General features: G+C 35.4%; 1 long non-coding RNA gene across 1 annotated transcript in view; it reads right to left on the bottom strand.

Annotated features, from left to right (window-relative positions):
* Positions 1 to 17,535, bottom strand: part of LOC105750497 — a 66,672-nt gene that overhangs the window by 1,065 nt on the left and 48,072 nt on the right. Inside the window, exon 2 of the long non-coding RNA XR_001121074.2 lies at positions 855 to 917. This is a non-coding gene — a long non-coding RNA (uncharacterized LOC105750497). The remainder of the gene's footprint in view (positions 1 to 854; positions 918 to 17,535) is intronic.

Here is a 17,535-nt window from a genome sequence, read left to right as displayed (position 1 = left end):
GACATGAATGATAGCATATAAACTACTTGCCCTGAAATTGCTAGAGATTTTTTCCAATACTATGAAACTCAGCCTTTAAGTCCAAGAAGGAATTATGAAAAATTCCTGTCAGGTCATAGCTTTAATGGCATAGATAAGTAAGTAGAATACAAGGCATACTCAGGCTATGGTCACTTCCACCCATTATTTCAGAGTAAGATTAGAGAATATACAACAACAGAAAAGGCTGAAGAGCTGAGAAGTTAGATAATTGAGCAGTCTATAATCACTATACTTCATCTCCTGATCCAGGACTAACCTCTTGACTTGAAATGCTCTACTCCTGAAATATTTCTTTTCTATTCCTTGGATTTTATCACTCTTATAAAACCTTTGTGTCAACTAGACTTCAAAAAATTTGCCTGGATACTGATTCAGACCTTTATTGTCTTCCCTAAACCAGTATTGCCTATCCTTCATTCTAGCTCTTGACCTAATCATCATTAGCATGTTAGCCCTCTGCTTTTGTTAGGTTATGACACTGCCATTAGAAAGAAAACTCCTAAGTACAATGAGATAGAGCTAATATTAATGATAACCAGAATGAGTAAGAAACTTTGCTGGGTTTGTAGATAATTCAAGGAGGAGATGGGAAACTCATGAATAGAAAAAACACACTGTGGTGTATTTGCATCAAAGTCCAAGGAACTCAGCTGATTCAGTACCATGGTCAGTGATCCATCTACTGCCGCACACAATACTAGAGGAATCGTTCATTGAATAGAAACTTAATTTCCTGTCATCCTTTTACTCCTTTTGCTGACCTCATCCCATTCCCTCCCACATATAGTGAAATGCAAAAAATTCCACAATACCTCTGAATCTCCAAGGAACACTCAAATTCCATCTCCTTGGCAGTTTTCCAGGAGTCAAGTCGCCTGAATGAAAGCAGTAAATTATCATCTGTACCATAGATTCCATGGAAGTAAATGAAAATAATATTGGCACAGAGAAATCTCTAGCTGACAGAAGTTTTAAGAAAATCTAGGTGCTAACGCTGGCATGCACATGATCAGACTTGAATTTAGTCTTGCCCCATCAGCTTTGGCTGCATAACTAACCAACCTACTCTCTTCAAATCCTTATCTACTATCCAGAATTGAATCCTTGCAATCTATAAATAATACATTCCCTACAACATACCAAACACACACACACACACACACACACACACACACACACTTTGCAACTTTCTGTTTTTTATCTTAACCCTGATTGTAGTCTTTTCCAACTCATCAACCTGATTGTAATAGCAGTCAGCTATATTACAAGAGCAATTAGAAAAGAAATGGTGATCACTAGGAGCAAACATGGGTTCCTTAACATCACATTATGACAAACTAACCTTGTTTTCTTTATTAGTAGTCTTCTTACTGTTCCTCAAACACAATACTCATCATCTCATTTCATGCTTTTTCACTAGCTATACTTTAGTGGATAGAATACTGGGCTTGGAGTCAGAAAGCCTTAGCTTCTTAAGTTTAAGATCTAGCCTCAGACATGAACCAGCTGTGCTTGGGCACAATGCTTAATTATATTTGGCTCAGATCCTCATCTGCAAAATAAGTTTGAGATAGAAATGGCAAACTCATGTCTTAAAAAAGAAAATTCCAAAAATGGGGTCATGAAGATCTAGACATGACTGAAAAATTACTGAACTACACACATGTGTTAGGCACTGTGCTAAATGCTAGTAATATAAAGAAAGGTAAAGCTCCTCAAAGCTCACAGTCTAATGGAGGGACAATATGAAAACAATGATATACAAATAAGATATATATATAGATAGATATATTACTCTCTAGGTCATCTGTATGTGTGTGTGTATGTATGTATGCACACACACATACACACACACACACACACACACACACACATACAGATGACCTAAAGATAATCTAAGAGGAAAGTACAAAGTGGGATTTGACTTGAGTTTTTAAGGAAATCAGGGATTGGAGTAGGGTATAGGAAATGAGGTGGATATGAAGAAGGAGCACATTCTAGGCCTGGGAGACAACTAATAAAAATTCCTAGAATCTAGAGATGAAGTGTCACGTGCAAAGAATAGCAAGAAGATCAATGTTATTGGATCATGGAGCACATAAAAGGGAGTCAACTCTTAAGAAGACTGGACAGGAAGAGAGCAGGTTGTAAAGGGTCTTAAATAATAAGATTGTTTTTATTTGATCCTGGAGGCAATAGGGAGCCACTAGGGTTTATTAGGCAAATGAGACCTACACTTTAGGAAAATTAGTTTAATAGTGTGCTCTATCTTTCAACCTCAGAATCCAATTTAATCAGCCTAGGTGAACCAGAGAATTATGGAGGGAGTAGACTTATTATTAGCTCCATCTCCTGACATATTCTAAACCATTCTGTTTTTTATTTCTGCATAGGCTATACATATATATATATATATATATATATATATATATATACACACATATATATACATACATACATACATTCAGAGTGGGAAGTGATTCTCTCCCTACTGTGTAAATTAGCATTGGGGAACCCAAGTGTTTCTATAAACCCATGCTCACCACTGGGGTAGAAGAATCAGGCTCATTATGCTTGAACAAAGGTCTAAAATATGGCAGCATACAATAGTCTAACTAAGGCAATTTGGCCCATTAAAAACAGAATACTGAAGTCTTTTTTTCAAGGGTTTCTGCAATGAAGAAGCCATCTGTGAAGCCCTGGATAGTGATTCAAATATTAACCAGACATTCCAGCTGCTGGAAGGAGATAGAGTTTGCTTAGTGATGACAGTGATAAGACTTCTGGCTAAATGCATGCATACACACACATTTGTTCACACTCACATTAAGTGAAACCTTTGCTTACACCCCAAAGCACACCTTTAAACAACTGGCTAAATTTTCAGTTAGCATAAAAGAGAAAAGTGGGTCTCTCACTGTTTACTATAATGACTGTAATATTTTACTTTCCGTATGAGAAAAGAAAAGAAAGATAACAGAATATAGGAAACAAATAATTTGCTTAGTTTCTCTCCAGAAATGACTATGTCCAAATTAGCCAAATAAATCCCAGAATAAATCCAAATTTACATGACACCCAGAAACAGAAGGTCATATTAACCAAAGATTTAACCACATGGTCTGAATGGTATGCCTATATATGTACATTGGTACAAGAGAAGGTTGCTTTCTATTGTTGAGAAGGGAGGAAAAGAAAGGATTGGTAATCTTATGTTTGACTTGCAAATATTTTATTTTTAAAATTTAAAATATTTTTAAAACATCATTGGCCTTTGTGCATTTTACACTTAGGTTTATTTAGGTTAGGGCACAGTGGATAGAGTGCTGAACTTGGAATCATAAAGATGGGAATTCAAATATTGTCTCAGACATTTACTTCTGTGATGATCTAGGATGAGTCATTTAGCCTCTGTTGGCCTCAGTTTTCTTATTTGTAAAATGGTTATATTAAAAGAATCTAACTCCATAAGTTAACATGGGGATCAAATGAGATAACATATGTGAAGCACTTTGCAAACCTTAAAGCACGATAAAAATGCTAGTGAGATAATGATGATGATGATAATGATGATGATGATGATATCAATGATGATAATGTGATACTCTTCAATGCCTGAACAGCTGTTTTCAGCTCTCTGGAGGAACAGACAAATTGTTAGAAGAGAACCTTAGGTTATATATTGGGAAGTTTTGGTCATTCTTTTCACACTATTTCACAGAATCATAGAGTCTTATGGCTGGAAGGAACTCAAGAAAATAATTTCATTTTCTCTCCAAGCCTCACTTTCCCCCTCTATCAAATGAAGAGGTTGTACTAGATGATCCTAAGATGCTTTCCAGCACTCATGTCCTATTATCTAAGATCTCTCATCTAATCTCCTAGTTTTACAGAGGAAGGAAGTCCAGGGATGTTGTGCAACTGGACCAATGTCAGAAAATGAGGGAATAAAGGAGGTGATAGTAAAAATTTGATTTCATATTGACAAAAACAGAGATAGGCCATATAACAACAATAACAACAACAATAAAAAAATAGTTAACATCTATATAGCATGTTTTATTTCCAGGCACTATGTTAAGTGTTTTACAATTTATCTAATTTGATCTTCACAACAATCCTGGGAAGTCAAGTGCTATTATTATCCGTAAAAATTGAAGCTAACAATGTCAGACAATTATTAAGTTTCTGAAACTGGAATTGAAATCACGGTTTTCTGACTCCAGGTCTAGGGCTCTATCCATTTTATTGTTTAGTCATTTTTAGTCATGTCTAGCTCTTTATAATCCCTTTTGGGATTTTCCTTGGAAAGATACTGGAGTAGTTTGCCATTTCCTTCTCCAGCACATTTGACAGATGAGGAACCTGAGGCAAACATGGTTAAGTGATTTGTATAGGGCAGCAGAGCTAGTAAGTGTCTGAGGTCAAATTTGAATTTGTCTTCCTGACTTCAGTCCTGACATGCCATCCATTGTACCAAGTTGCCCTACTCTATCCACTGCAAAATACAAATACAAAAGACATCTAGTAGGTCACACTAAATACTATGGCTTATGAGGTTTCATACTCAGTCACCAAAATTCTCATTCAAAACCACAGTTCTCAACAAAACAGCAAAATTATAAGCTTGGATTTGATGCACAACCCAGCAAATGTTCCTAGTATTATGACTCAATATCTTAAAATCTTTCCTAGAAAACAAAGTTGGCATTCAATCTCAAATGTCTACCACTCATCAGAAACAGAAAAGATTCCATTGGCAATGATCAGTGAAAAAAATGGAGAAATGCTAGTGAGAGCAGTATATGAGCTACTGGTTCGATTGTCCAAACCAGTGTCTGAATGTACCTGAAGTTTCTAAAAAAGAGAATAAAAATACTATCTCACATTTATAAAGAGCTTTAAGGTTTGCAAGGGACAATTAGATGGCGCACTGAATAGAGATCCTGTGCTGCAGTCAGGAAGACCTGAGTTCAAATCTTGTTTTGACACTTCCAGCATATATCATCCTAGGCAAGTCTTAACCCTGTTTCTCTCACTTCACTCATCTATAAAATGAGCTAGAGATGGCAAACCACTTCAGCATCTTTGTCAAGAAAACCCAAATGGGTTATGAAGAGTTGAATATGACTGAAATGACTGAATAACAAGATTTGCAAAATGCTTTACAAATACTATTATCTCATTTTTTATTTTCATAATTACTCTTTGAAGTAGGTGTCATTTTTATCCTCATTTTAAGAATGAGAAAACCAAAGATGAGAAAGAGGTTAAATAAGTTGCCCAATGTCACAGATAAGTAAATATCTGAGGCAGGATTTGAACTCATTACTAAAAACCAGCACTGCATACTTAACTGAATGAAATGTTATCATTATTGTATTAATATAAAATATTAGTCATTGTCAGATAATTTATCCTATTCTCTCTCTCTCTCTCTCTCTCTCTCTCTCTCTCTCTCTCTCTCTTTCTCTCTCTCTCTCTCTCTCTCTCTCTCTTTTTTTTTTTCTTCCTTCTTTTTCCAGGGCAATATTCTCTTATTCCTTAATTTTTTTATATTATCCCATTAAAGTCAATTTATATTGGCACCTTTTCATTATGTGTACTCCTTCTAACTGCACTAATCATGATAGAATTATTAAGAATTACAAGTATCATCTTCTCATGTAGGGAAGCTAAATGTTTAACCTTATTGGGCCCCTAAGGTTTTCTCTTTACTGTTTAACTTTTTATGCTTCTCTTGAGTCTTTTATTTGAAAATCAAATTTTCTATTTGGTTCTGGTTTTTTATGAAGAATGTTAGAAAGTCCCTCTTTCATTGAATGCTCCCTTTTCCCTGAAGAATTAAGTTCAGTTTTCCTAGCTAAGTGATTCTTGACTGTAATCCAAGCTTCTTTGCCTTCCAGAATATCATATTCCAAGCCTTCTTATCCTTTAATGTAAAAGCTGCTAAGTCCTGTGTAATCCTAACTATGGCTCCATGATAAGTAAACTGTTTCTTTCTAGTTGCCTACAGTATTTTCTCATTGACCTAAGACTTCTGGAATTTGGCTAATAGTTCTGAGAGTTTTTGTTTTGAAGTCTCTAAGGATGATCAGTAGACTCTTTCAATTACTATTTTACTCTTTGTTCTAGAATATAAGGACTGTGTAGTGAGTTGGAAACCTCACAGATGACCCACTATGTCATTGATCTGCTGCACAGGGACCATGGGGCCTTAGCTGCTGACCTGTGCCAGGGCTGCACAGTATACACAGTATACTGACTTTCCCAGATACTCCCTGCACTAGGCTTCACTCCCCTTTTATCCAAATGAAAGAGATCTTTCGTGCAATCTTTCTAAGTTGTCTTGAGCTGGGAATGTCTGCCATCCCATCCTCTTGTAGATTCTACCCTCCGTAATTCATTAAGGCAATGTTTAAAGTTGGTTGGAAATTAATTTGGGAAAACTCAGGTATGTCCCTGCAGTTTTCTCTGCCATCTTAGTTGTAACTCATGATAGTCCATTGATATTAGTCATTGTCAAAAAGGCTTCCATTAAAAAGAAAAGTTCCTAAGTGATTATGGGTGCTACCAACTGCAGTAGAAGGAGCAGTATATAGAGTTGAAGCATCTAGCATTGCCACCTAGTGACTGTGTAACTTGGGCACATTATTTAATCTCTCTGGGCCTGTTTTCTCATCTAAAATGAAGTAGTTGTAATAGATAACCTGTAAAGTTCCTTCTGATTCCACATCTATGATCCCAGGAACCTTCCATTGTGAGTGGAGATGAAAAATATTATTTGTCAGATCACTTTCTCACACTCTCTCTGATGCCCCTTATCAGTGGGCACAGAAGGAAAGTGGCAAAAGGGGAAGAACCCAAGATTATTTTTTAATCCTGCCAAAGTCTTGGCAATCCATGAGAGAATTTCTCCCCCTGCCCCAGATGATATGGGTATCATCTACTCTTCAAATTATTATCATAGTTAAGACCCATTCACCTGCCTGGAGATGTCTGTAAGTGCAAACAATTTTTCCAGAGGTTGCTTCCTGCATCACAGATTAGCTACTCTCTTTGTACTGCAAGGTTGCATGGCCTTCAGTTGCCCCAGTTTTCTCTCTGTACTACCCTGACACTTGTCATTAGTGGAGAATTCATCTCCTAAGCTCAACAGTGAGCTGAGCTTTGCTCAGTCTTTTTCAATTGTCTCAGGGGTGAGCTTGAGAAAGCCCCTGTTGAGCTTCATTGGGCCTGCAGAGTTCAGTTGGATCCAGTTTGCTAACAACCTGCCTGACTAGGAGGGCCTGGGAAGAATTTTACTGAGCACTGATGAACTGGTTCCATGGTGGGCTCTGATGAGCAGTGTCAATCAAACTCCTCCCCAGACACTGCCCTGTTAAGCCTGAATAGGCCATGGTCCAGAGAATTAGGTCATGAGACCCTTTAAATCAACTATGGCAGATGTTTCACCAAACTGGCTTCTCTAAAAGAGGAAACTAAGAAAGATCAGTGAAGAACAAATGTAACTTTGAATCAAGAGGATCACCTGTTTACTTCTCAAACAAAAAACCTGGAAAAATTATTGATGCCTAATTTAATTGCCAAGTGACTTAATAATATAGGGCTTCTTAAATTTTTTTCCACTCACAACCCTTTTTCACCTGAGAAATTTTTATGTGATCCCATACATATAAAATATGCTTTTATATAAAATATAGCATATAAATATAGTATATAAAATATACTTTTCAACATTTATTAATAATAAAACATAATTTCATCACCCCCACAGTCAGCTACACAACCCTCTCCTTTTTGAGTTACAAACTACAATTTAAGAAACTTTGATCTAGTGAATAGAATTCCAGACGAAATCATGAAAAAACTGGGTTCAAATTCTGAAACAGACATTTACTCACTGTATGAACCTAGACCAGCTATAAATAGACTTAATCCTAAATATAATTTTAATTTTATCACAGAGTTGCTTTAATAATCATAGAATCCTAGATTTAAAGAAAGAAGATCTTTCAGCTGCTATTTAGCCCAAATTTCTCATTTTATGGATGGAGAGGTATTTTTTTTGTATTTTACATACTTATGATCATACATCAAATTAAAATAATGTATATAAAATTCTTTGCAAACCTTGAAGTACTCAAAATTATTGTGTCTTTAATATAAAACAGATGTATATTACATGTATATTATACATATGTGTGTATAGTATTATAATTTCATGATAAACATAGAATGAACAGAGTTATGATTAAAGTGGGAAAAGAAAACATACAATTCATCTATCAGGAGTCCTTGGGACACTGGGTAAACTCTATTAACCAAACAAGATGATTCTACAAAACGGGGACACTTTTTTGGAGACACTTCCTAAAAAAAGGTACAATATTCAAATATTAATAGATACTTGACCCCTATTCCTTAGCCAACTGCTTCATTTTTACAGGAAAGAGTTTTCAAAGATGCCTATCCCAGCAGTGACTAGCAGCCAATGGAGAGGCAAAATCATCTCAGGCTTGATTTCAGTCTCTAAATCCAGGTAAAAATAACTAGTAAAGATCTACTGGGAGTAACTTGAAAAACTAAAAAATCTCTTCCTTTCTCTCTACCAAAACATATCAACCCTACCACTACCCAAAAATATATGCCTGAAATTTGCACATTAGTCATTAGGATTAAAGCATTGAAGGCTCTCATAAAATGCAAATGTGTTGTCTGAGACAGACAAAATATTTTAAGATTATTATCACGTTCTTTTACATTTCACCTGATTAATGTATTAATTTATCATTAACACTCTTTAAAAAAAAAAAACTGGAATTGATTTCCTCAGTATAGAAAACTTCTGTGATAATTTCCTCCAAATATCAACCATTTGTCTGTAAGTTAGCCTTTTAAGTTATCAGGGACACGGAATAAGAGGATAAATGCTTTGCCCATCCTTATTCACATGGTAAGTTTCCAACTCTAAGTTTTCCTGAATCTAAGATTAGGAATCCCGCTATTCCTAAGCTTCTAACCTATCTAGCATGCCTCCCTTTTATTAATGCCTTAGCACAGATTATTTTCTCATAGTACTACAAAATTTAGAGCTCCATGAGTCAAGGAGCTCAATGATCATCAAGTCTTACTACATAATTTTACAGAAGGAGAAAAAGTCACAGAAAAGGAAAGTAATGTATCCCAGGACATCAATGGTGAGAGGAAGATTAGCTAGAAGCCTCTGAGGGAATAGAATACATTCATTTATGAATGCAATAAGCATTGATTGAGCTTCTATTATATACCAGATATTGTATGGGTGCTAGAGATACAAAGACAAAAAACTGAGAGCTTTCACATTACCAGGGACATATATAATAGGTAAGTTGAGGTGAAGATGAAGGCAAAACTCTGGGTTATGAGCTCCTTTTTATAGCAAGCAAACAGTCATTGGAAAAGAGAATAGGGAGGCATCAAAACCTGGCTTTAAGTACTTTCACTTAGGATTTGTCCAGATTCCCAAAGAGGAGAGCAGAATTGAATTTAAAGGCGTCTGACACACATTGATAAACTGATTAAAAAAAACCATTCAATATAAGGGTATCCTCTCCCCTGACAAAATAGTCAGGAAATCCTAAGGCTATTACTTCTCTTCTTGGGTTTACTATCCTAGGTCTATACCTAGCCAAAGCATTTCCTACTAGTTAGATGGTACAATGAATAAAAGTGACAGACTTGGAGTCAGGAAGATTTTAGTTCAAATCCCCCTCAGGTACTTAGTAGCTGTATCATCCTGGTCAAATCACTTAAGCACTCTCTGCCTCAGTTTCCCCATCAGTAAAATGAAGACACTAATAACACTGCCTCACAGTGAGTATCAAATAAGATAGCATATTTACTATGCTTTGTAGACCTTAATTAAAGAAGTATATAAATGGCAGCTCTTACTGCCAGACTTCCTCACCATACTGGGGTATCGATAGGTCAAGCAATTCTCTAAGAATATCCTGAGTGATAGATCATTCATGACTTTACAGCACCTTGATCACTCCACACAAAGGCAAATAGACCAAAAGTTTAAAAAGGTTTTCAATATATTAATCTTACCAGCTTCTTCTAAAATAATAGAGTGTTACTCTGGAAAGAATGCCAGGTATGAAATAAGTGGATCTCAGTTCAAATCACAGTTCAGCTATCTGAATGACTTTGGTCAATTGATCTCCCTACTCTGGGTCTCTGCTCCTCAACTACAAAGTGACTTCATGGCCTCTAAGGTTCTTCCCAGCATTAAATCTATAACCCTATTTTATAGCTCCATATATTTTAAATCACAGTGATGACAAATTCTGAGCTATTTTAAAATCTATCTAGGGCATAAACAAAAATATTCAGACTTTCAGACTTTTCCTTATTTCCTTTTCTCTCTCCCTCTTTCTTCAAGCCCTTCTGTAGGGTAGTCTTTCACAGAATTAACTCATCTGCCTGTATTTGTTCATTACAGCTGTTGCTATAAAGTTATTATGTAAATGACTCCTCTGTTCAATCTCCATTATGCTTTTCTCTTGTTATTGTGAGAGAGAATTAAGTGCCAGCCCAGTGCAGGAGCTTTCATTAAATTCTTTTTATATTCTTCTCTTTTTTTCCTCTCCCCCTCTATCTGTAACTTTAGAAGCTAATCCTTTCATATTTTAAGGACTTTAAAGAATAAGGAGGAGAAAATGCTGGGGTATTTATTATTATTCCTTTTGGCTAGACTTCAATGTTGAATGTACCTCATTTTCCCTAGATTGTGCATCAATATTTAGTGGCTGGTTCTTTTAAATGTTTTCCAGTGTTAAATAAAAACACCATCATCCTGCTGCTGCTATCAGAGATAAAAGCTTCCCAACCCCCACCAGTCTAAGAACAAGTTTCAACTCAGTCCATAAATAAGCCCCTGCACAGTCCCTTCTTCTACCTCTGCCTCACTGACAAGTCTGTGGGATTAGTGAATTCATGCTTATTAAAGCCTTTGAAATCTGCCCATTTGAAAGGCAAAAACAAACATTGGTAACAGAAGGGGAAAACCCAATTTCGCAGGAGTCACACAAATTCAACTGAGAAATTGCAGGTCTGGAATTTCTGCTGCACGCTAAAAGAAGGAGGATATTGGCTACTCCGGGGACAACTGCAAGGTCATCTTTCCCCCTGCAGACCTAGCAGCCATGTGGGAAGATTTTTGAAACCAACTCAGCAGGCTTTTGAAGAAATGGAAAGGGAAGTGGTACATTGCATTTGTGGTCGGTTTCTGAACCATTGATTTTTATAAAAATGTCACATCCTACTGAATGGCAGCCTCTCCTTCCCTCCAAAAAGGAAAAAAAAAAATGCATCCACATTCCCAGAAAATTTCTTTTGTTAAAACAGAAAGCCTCAGTAAAATCCCCGGAACCCAATTCATTCTTTCATTCTGGGCTCACAATATCCAATGACTCCAATTGCTTGCCACCTTGTATCCCTTTACTTAAGCCTAAAACAAGCAGGGAATTGGTCCCTCTGTGCTGAAAACTCATGGGGAGAGCAGTGGGAAGTGACGGCTCACTATTTGGTTTCAATGCACAGAGGAACTGTGTTAGACTTATTGCTCATGGTAATAAGGTACAGCCTGGGTGAGGTATAACAGACTGCAGGCTTCTACTCAGCAAATGTTTTTCCCAGTGTTTTAGCCTTCTGGTTAAATCCTTACAGAGCAATACCAACTCTGAAGAGATGGTTGAGTTTTCAGTTTTATTGCCTATGCTGAAGTTATATACATTTAATCTAATTTTCTGACATCAAAAACGGATATTTAGGAGGAAAAAAAGCAACACAGGATTTGGAGGGAGACTGGGAAGGCATAGCCTGGCTAATAGAGTACTTCTCCATAGCTGTGCTACACCAGCTGTCATTGCCCACTTGCTACACAGCAGTTCCAAGGATAGAAGGCCATTCAGTCTTAATCCTCTTTCCAGACCAGGAGATAGCTTCAGAAATAGGATTTAGAACCTCTTGGGACCTTGGGGTAATCTAGTACACTCCTCCCACACTCCTCATCCCTCACATCCTATCATCTGTGAAGTTTTGTTGATTCAACTTCCATAATATCTCAATTAATCAACAAACATTTATTAAATGTCCACTTAACTGCAAAGTAGTATGGTGGATAAAATGCTGGGCTTGGAGTTAAGAAGGTATCTTCCTGAATTTAAATCTAGCCTCAAATATTTACTAGGTGTGTGAACCTGGACAAGTCATTCAATCCCCATTTGCCTCACTTTCCTCATCTGTAAAATAAATTGGAGAAGGAAATGGCAAATCACTCCAAAATCCAAAACTGGATACTGGAAAAATACTGGTTTTCTTGGTTGACAAGAAAACCCCAAATGAGGTCAGTTAGACACAATTGAAATGACTAAACAACAATAACAACATATGATAGACACTATTCTAGGTACCAAGGTTACAAAGACAAAAATTAAGTTGTTCTTCATCTTGGGGAGCTTACATTCTATCTGGGGAAACAATATGTACATATAAAAGAACAAACAAAATAAGTCATATACAAAATACATAAAAAAACTAAATACAAGATAATTGGGAAGAGACAACACTAACTTCCCAGGAGAGACATTTCATCAAAGGCTTCATCAACTTTTCCTCCACTCATAATGGCCAGTATTCTAATACAAATTTTTAATAACAAATCTCTTATCTGACTTATTGCAATGGGCTCCTAAATGTTTTCCCACCCTTTCCCCAAACTGACATTTATAAGCCACAAATCTGACCATGTTACTCATCTGATCAAAAAATTTCAGTGCCCCTCTCCTGTTTCAAAGATAAAATATAAGCTTCTCTATTAGACTGTTAGTATCTCACAGTTTCAGTACAGACTAATTTTATGAGATTACTGTATATTACTCTCTTTTATGCACCCTAAGTTTCTTATATGAATTATAGCAAAAAGACCTTAACTATGTGAATTTGAGCCTCAGTCTGTTTCTTCTGCTTTTTATTTCTTTGATCAGAGATAACCAAATAGAGATCCTGTTTCAGAAGTGGAGCCAGTTTCATGAGTTTAAGAAGCCAGATATCTTTGGACTATCACTCAGAACTCATTGACAACATGGGGAGTTTCTTTTTCTTTTAAGTGAAAAAAATTACATTTCAGTTTGCACTTGGTTCATCAGTTCTCTCTCTGAAGGTGAATAACATTTTTCATTTTGAATTCTTCAAATTGTCTTGGATCTTTGTGTTGATCAGAGTAGCTAAGTATCTCAGTTGATCATCACTGTGATATTGCTTGCTGTTACTATATATCATGATTTCCCGGTTCTGCTTACTTTACTCTGCATCAGTTCACATAGATCTTCCTAGGTTTTTCTGAAAACTTACTTCATCATTTGTTATAGCATAATGATATTCCATCATAATCATAAACTACAACTTATTCAAATATTTCCCAGTTGATGAGCATCACCTTAATTTCCAATTCATTTTTATCACAAAAAGAGTTGCTTTAAATATTTTTGAACATATAGGCCCTTTTTCTCTTTCTTTGATCTCTTTGGAATATAGACCTAGTATTGGTATGGCTGGTTCAATGGGTATGCAAATATCCATTGGGCATAGCTCCAAATTGTTCTTCAGAATGGTTGAACCAGTTCACAACTCCAACAATAATGCATCAGCGTCTCTATTTTACTATATCCTCTCCAAAAATTGTCATTTTCCTTTTCTCTTAAGTTAGCCAATCTGATAGGTATGGAGTTTTATCTTAGTTTATTTTAATTTGCTTTTCTCTAGTTAATAGTGATTTAACCATCAGTATTTCTATATGTCACCAACCAAGTCCAGCAGTAAGAGATATTTCATTTAAAATAACTGTTGATAATATAAAATATTTGAGAGTCTACCTGCAAAGGCAAAGTCAGGAACTATATGAACACAATTACAAAACATTTTCCACACAAATAAAGTCACATCTAATCAACTGGAAAAATGTCAAGTGCTCATGGATAGGCTGAGAAAATATAATCAAAATGACAATACTACCTAAATTAATCTACTTATTCAGTGCCATACCAATCAAACTCCCAAGAAATTATTTCACAGAGCTCGAGAAAATAACAAAGTTAATCTGGAAGAACAAAAGATCAAGGATTTTAAGAGAATTAATGAAAAAAATGCAAATGAAGGTGGCCTAGCTGTACCAGACCTAAAACTATATTATAAAGCAGCAGTCATCAAAATCATTTGGTAATGGCTAAGAAATAGAATAGTTGATCATTGAAATAGATTAGCTTTACAAAACACAGCAGTCAATGACTTTAGTCATTTAGTGTTTGATAAACCCAAAGACCCCAGCTTCTGGAATAAGAACTCACTATTTGACAAAAATTGCTGGAAAATTTGGAAATTAGTATGGCAGAAACTAGAGATGGACCCATACCTAACACCCTATAACAAGATAAGATCAAAATGGGTTCGTTTTTTAGACAGAAAGAGTGACATAAGCAAATTAGAAAAACAAAGGATAGCTCTCAGACCTGTGGAGAAGGAAGGAAATTGTGGCCAAAGAAGAATTGGAGTATATCATGGCATGCAAAATGGATAATTTTGATTACATTAAGTTAAAAAAGGTTTTGTTCAAACAAAACAAATGTAGACAAGATTAGAAAGGAAGCAATAAACTTGGGAGGAAAATTACATTTAAAGGTTCTGACAAAAGGTCTAATTTCTAAAATATACAGAGAATTGACTCAAACTTATAAGAATTCAAGCCATTCTCCACATGATAAATGGTCAAAGGATATGAACAGACAATTTTCAGATGAAGAATTAAGTCATTTCTAATCATATGAAAAGGTTCTCTAAATCACTGTTGATCAGAGAAATGCAAATTAAAGCAATTCTGAGGCACCACAACACATCTCTCAGATTGTCTCAGACTGACAGGAAAAGATAATGATGAATGTTGGAGGGGATATGGGAAAATGGAACACTAATACAATGTTGGTGGATTAGTGAATTTATTCAACCATTCTGGAGAGCAATTTGGAACTATGCCCCAAGAGCTATCAAACTGTGTATACCATTTGAATCCAGCACTGTCTCTACTGAGCCTGTATCCAAAACAGATAATAAAAGAGGGAAAGGGATCTACATATGCAAAAATGTTTGTGGGAAAAAACTGGAAACTAAGTGGAAGCCCATCAGTTGGAGAATGGCTGAATAATTTATAGTATGTGAATGTTACAGAATATTATTGTTCTATAAGAAACAATCAGCAAGATGATTTCAGAAAGGCCTGGAGAGACTTACATGAATTGATGTTAAGGGAAGTGAGTAGAACCAAGAGATTATTCATTGTACATGGCAACAGCAAGACTATACAATGATCAATTTTGATGGACATGACTTTTCAATAATGGGATGATTCAGGATAGTTTCAATGGTCTTGTGATGAAGAGAGGGGACTGACTGTGGATCACAGCAGAGTATTTTCACTATTTTTGTTTTTGTTTGCTTGCATTTTGTTTTCTTTCTCATTTTTTTCCCTTTTTGATCTGATTTTTCTTGTGCAGCATGATAATTATGGAAATATGTATAGAAGAATTGCATGTGTTTAACATATTGGATTACTTACCATCTAGAAAAGGTGTAAGGGAAAGTGAGGGGAAAAATTTTGAAACAACATTTAGCAAGGGTGAATGTCGAAAATTATCTATGCATAGATTTTGAAAATAAAAAGCTTTAACAATAAAAATAGTGATTCAAAACATTTTAATATGACTACACATAAGTTTGACTTCTTTATCTGAAAACTGACTCTGATCACTTATCAGTTGAGGAATGGTTCTTATTTTTTTATCATTTTTTTTTCTTAAATTTGAGTCAGTTGCTTATTTTTAAGAAATAAGACCTTTCTCAAAGAAACCATTTATAAAATTTTGATATTCAATTGTCTATAGCACTTTTTGGCACAGTGTAATTTTCCTGATTATCTCTTTTCATTAACTTTATTTTTTTACTTTTGCTTTGCCTGTGATCATGACTGCTACCTCTCCCTTTTTTAATCTCAGATGGAAGCATAATCGATTCTTCTCTACCCACTTGTTTTAATTTTGTGTGTTTTGGTATGTGTGTCTTTCTATTTCACACATTTTTTCTTGTTGAACATCGTGTTCAATTCTGGTTTCTAATTTAGTCTGCTATCCACTTCTGTTTTATGGGTAAATTCTTCCATTCACATTCACAGTATATTTCTCTTTATCTGTTTATGGGAGTTTCTCTATTTGTGAGGATTTCACCAGAAAGTGTTTGGTTTTTAATCGTTTTAAGTCTTGCCTTCCTAACAGAGTATAATATTTGTTGTAAATTGTAAGATGCTAATTGCTTAAGTCTTGATAAGAAATACTTATAACCCTTTTTGTAGAGTATTTCTTTGTGTAGAGAAAGTAAATTGCTACTTTATCCCTGATTCATATTATATTTTGAGTACCTTTTTACTCTACCTTTTCAAAACTAAATGTGACAAATTTTAGCTTTAAATAATTTTTCCTAGGGTGCAATATGAGGGCATAATGAGTCAAAGAGTGTGAAAAAATAAGCCTGTGCATAGCTGTCATAAGTAGCATATATCTTCAGCATTTCCTCAACCATTATTCCAAAGACTTTGTGCTTCTTCCATGTAGCTCCTACTTTTCCAGACTGTTTTGGGTCTTCATGACCCTGTCTTTTGGTAGAGAACTATGTTCTTTACAAAAACTATATTTTTAATCTATGAGCCTTTTCTAGGTTGTCCTTCACACCCACTCATTTTAAAAATGACAATAACAACAAAACCTTGCATTTGTCCTCTATCTCTTTACATTGTTTCCCTGTCCCAGTTTTCATACTCACTATCCAAATATATAAATAATATAGTGTAATGGAAATCATGATGGAATTTGAGTCAAAAGATCTGGGTTTCAATTATATTTAATTCAGCAAGCATTTGTTAAGTACTGCTCCATAAAAGGCACTGAGATGATACTAAAGATATAAAACCAAAAACATCCCTGCCCTCAGGAAATTTACATATAACTCTTCTTTGTTTTCTTGCTATTTGTAGGATCTTGAGTAAGACACTGAACCCTTGTGAGTCATGATTTCTTCATCTTGGATTGGTTGATCTGTAAGGTCCTTTTTAGCTCTAATATTCTATGATTCTAGCCTACCAATCTCTGCCAATATGCTGATGGGAAACTCCACCTTCTTTCCCCTCCCAATATTCTGTAGAATACAGTGGAAAGCCTTACTCTCAATCAAAAACACTTCTTTAAATTAGCCTCCAGAAAAGGACCCAAAGTCTCCAAGTTCTTAAGCCATAGAACATTTTCAAAGGAACTTCATGTGTTTAAAGTAAAAGTTATCTCTGGTGAGTTTCTCTAAATAATATAAAAACCTAAAGAAAAATAAAATATTTTTCCCCAAACATCACATGAG

The sequence above is a fragment of the Sarcophilus harrisii genome, chromosome 4 (assembly GCF_902635505.1).
Source record: "Sarcophilus harrisii chromosome 4, mSarHar1.11, whole genome shotgun sequence".
Taxonomy (NCBI): domain Eukaryota; kingdom Metazoa; phylum Chordata; class Mammalia; order Dasyuromorphia; family Dasyuridae; genus Sarcophilus; species Sarcophilus harrisii.
The sequence above is the reverse complement of the archived record's forward strand: the minus strand, read 5'-3'. Positions and strand labels throughout refer to the sequence as shown.